The sequence below is a fragment of the Apodemus sylvaticus genome, chromosome 12, assembly GCF_947179515.1.
Source record: "Apodemus sylvaticus chromosome 12, mApoSyl1.1, whole genome shotgun sequence".
Classification (NCBI taxonomy): domain Eukaryota; kingdom Metazoa; phylum Chordata; class Mammalia; order Rodentia; family Muridae; genus Apodemus; species Apodemus sylvaticus.
The window spans coordinates 70,236,694-70,240,762 of record NC_067483.1 but is presented as its reverse complement, the minus strand read 5'-3'; positions in this window follow the sequence as shown (position 1 = coordinate 70,240,762).

The window sequence follows — 4,069 nt, the reverse complement described above, 5'->3', positions numbered from 1 at the left end:
TAGGGACCATGAGGGATAAATGTCACCCAAGGCCGCCCTCTGGCTTTCAAATGAACTTATACATGTGAGTACACACGGAACACAAGTGTACTGAGTGGAGAGGCACATGCCTGTAATCCCAACCATTTAGGAAGCTGAAGCCAGAGGCCAGAGTGATACCATGTAGCACAGTGATACCATGTCTCTAAGTAATTTTTTAAATGGATAGCTATGTATCGTCATGGCAGAGCCCCCATCTAGCATGTCTGAGGCCCTGGGTTCAATATCCAGGATTACAAGAAGAAAAGCTTTTGGAGTGGTGAAGGCCTGCCTCTCACAGAGGACCTCCTTCATCCTTCTCCATAAAAGTCCCAATTCCTACTTCGTGAAAGTGAAATGCCCAGGAGGTTATACAACCCCCACAATCTTTAGTCTTGCATAAACAGTAGCTGTGTTGGTTTGAATAAGAATGGCCACTATAGGCCACCATAGGGTCGTATATTTTGACGTTCATGCATCAGGGAATGGCACTACTTGGAAAGGATTGGAAGGTGTGACCTTGTTGAAGAAAGTTGGTCTCTGAGTGTGAGCTTTGAGGTTTCAAAAGCCCAACTGAGACCCACTATCCCTCTTTCTTCCTGCTGCCTGTGGATCCAGATGTAGAATTCTCAGCTATTGCTCCAGCATCATGTCTGTCTGTCCATGCTCCCACCATTATGACAAGGACTAAATCTCTGAAACTGTAAGCAAGCCCCAATTAAATGTTTTTTCTTTTATAAGAGCAGCTGCAGTCATGGTGTCTCTTCACGGGCCAAGAGCAGAGCCTTGTGTTTTGATTGTTCCACTGCCCTCTGCCAGTCTACAGGGGGGAAAGCAAGACCTCCAAGAGCCTGCTCCTTTAGGAAGATGCACACTGACAGCACCCTGACTCAAGATGAACAGGAAACTATCCCAACAAACAAACATATTTTGGATTTTAAAAAAAAGACAACAACAACAACAAAAAAAAGACAAAGTATTTTTACCTAGACCCACTTGTCCCACAATCCTTTAGACAGGGACAAGGAGAGTGTGCCAGCACTCGGACCCGGGCACGCTGACTTTATAGGACTTCCTCGTTATCATTTTCATATATCATTTTCATATCATTTCATCTCTCCATATAGCTTAAATGCTGTTTCTTTATCTCCAGATGTTACTGTTCTTGCAACCAAATAGGATGGCTCCCATCAGGATGAGCTCAAAGCCAAAAGAAGGGCAGCCAAGAAATAAAATAATGGGAGAAGGCAGGTAAGGAGAATATGGATGCTACTTCAAAGCAATGTCCTCCTCCAATGAAGAAAATGGAGATTCTATTCAAGGAGTTCATGTAGGAAAGTATATTAGTGGCTGACCCATTCCCAGGCATGTTCCATGCAAACCATTTGCTTCTGAACATAGTAAGCTGAAGGCCATACCTCAACAAGGAAAAGTAATGGGTGGTAACACTTTGGGTTGTGATTAGCTTACATCATGAAGATGTAAGGGATAGTTTGGGCGTGCATTCTTGCTTTTCTCAGAGAGGATTTAGTAGCAGCTGGAATTTGGTGAGGTAATACAGTTTGCCCCAAGGTGTTGTCTACCTTAGAAACTAATAGTGGTTTTTGTTTGTTTAAATTTGTTTTGGTTTTGCCACTGAGTCTCAGTCATCTCTGGAGCCACCCTCAGCTCAGTCCCTGCACCAGGAGGTCCTCAGAGCACACTAGTGGATAAATCCCTTTGCGCCTGGTAGGTTCCACTCTCACACTTTCTACATTACCGGTTTAACTAACAACCACCTCTCTTGTGACATTTCAAAGACAGAGCACAGCAGAAATCTGACAACTGGGACCTTCGCTTAGTGGCCTAGCAGTTTAGGTGTTCTTCTTGGTGATGGCCATTTGTTTCTACTTAAAAGCCATCCATACCTCCTTCTCAACTCAAGGGAATCTACAGTTATGTTTATCCACTTGCTTCCATGTTAAACGTAACTCTGTGAGATACTGGTTATAGAGAGAAGCTAGGGCAGGAGGGAACTTGTGATTGGAGAATGGATACCAAGTAAACAGTCTTGCACTCAACCATTTGTTTAATACACAAACCTTTGATGAGGGTGTTTTTTCTCTTATTCTTTTCTGCTTTTCTTTGTTCTTTATGGGCCAGGGTCTTGCTATGTAGCAGTGTCTAACTTGGTACTAGCTATGTAATCTAAACTGGTCTCAAATGCACTACAGTCCTTTAATTTCAGACTACTGAGTACAGGGGTGTTCAAGCTAATGCACCTCAGGATTTTTTTTTCTTATGTAAATAATACATCTTAAAGTGTTTTGCTAGTCTTCTTTGGGTCCAAAGATTCGTCAGGATCAAAGTCCAAACCCTGTTTTGCTGCCTCTGAGGTCCAGTCTCCTCTCACTGGAGCTCACTCTAAACTAAGAAACTTGCAAATGAACTCAGCTGAAATGGGAGAGGTACAAATTTGAAAATACACAGTGAGCTAGATACCGAGACTCCCGACCTCACAGGGCTGAAGCAGTGGGTTTGGAACAGAAAGTTCCCAGATATCCACCACCACAACCAATAGAGTCTGGGAGGTCTGAGGACTCAGACCTCCTCCCTGATCCATTTTCTCCGTAAACCTACTTTGTTTCTGTTCCTGGTGCTTCTGGTCTGATTGTGAGGCAAAGCCACAGGGACAGACTCCCCAGCCCCCTAATTAATGATGCACCAGTAATCCTGTGCAGAAGGAAAGAGAGAGCCTCAGTGAACAGGGTGGTAGGATACCTCAGGCCCACAGCTCAGCCCTTGCCCATGCTGGCTCAAGCACCGGAAGTGCAGCCGTAGGCAGACTCTGCCTCTCAGAGTGAGGCAGAGATCAGCAGTGAGGAAACTCACGATAGGCTCCTCTTGCTGGGCCAGTGAGCTCAACACACACATGCTCTCCTGGTTCCCCAAGGCAAATAACACTGTGATGAGTGGTGCATACACACAGAAATCACACAGATAATTTTGCCTGCCACCCAGGGAGGGTGGTATCTGATAGCACCTCAGCCCTGGGGAAGTTGGCATAAATGGATGGCATATTTGAAAAGCACAAAAAATTATAGAGCATAGAGAATCCCTGTCTCAAAAAGACCAAAGAAAAGAGCCTTTGAGATATTAGGCTCTTAATCCCCAATGACAGCAGTTAGCTAAGTTAAGCAGACCACTGGGCTTCCCGGTCAGGTCTTATCTGACCACCTTTATTCACGTTGCCTTGCTGACTCCTCCACGTGTTTGCATTTCTGACTTCCAGGTTCAGAAAATGATCAATGAACCATGGTGACGAACTTCACTCAGCAGCAACAACACACCTACGTGAACCGCCATCACTGTGATGGCTTCCAAGCACTGAGAGAAAATAAATACAAGCCCCGGCTCCTTTATATTAACTACTGCTACTGCTTCCTCAGTTGTTCTTCCTGCGACAAGGCATTAGAAAACGCCAAGCATGTGGTAGTGTCTCTCTCTCTCTCTCGCTCGCTCGCTCGCTCGCTCTCTCTCTCGCTCGCTCTCGCTCTCTCGCTCTAGCTTTTATGTTGAGGCGAATACATATCCTTTAAAGATCCTAAAGAGGCGAATCAGCATCCTTTGAAGGATCCCACGCTCCAGCCAATAAACCTACTATCATCCACATATGGGCAATAAGTGTTCTTGGTTATCAAACTAAAACTGAAGCCATTATGTTGGAATGTGTAGGGAGGCTGGAAGAGGTTTGCATGGAGTAGTGGATGGATATGATCATATTTTATTGAATACATATAAAAAATCTCGAAGAAAAACTATGTAAGAAAGATGGAAAATGAAATCAGGGTGTCACTAAGAAGGATGAAGGTTTGGCGCCCTCTAAAGGTAGCAGTGATAACTGCCCGGCCTTCGGGTGCCTTTAGCTCTTGTCCAGTAGAGGGTGTGGGAAAAGGGCAGGACTCCTTCTTTCCAATCTGAAAGTGGAATTCTAAGTCGTCACTCCTCCCTCCCCCCAGAGATTGCGGAAGTGTCAAGTCCATCTTAATACAAGTCCTTGTTGTCCATAGAT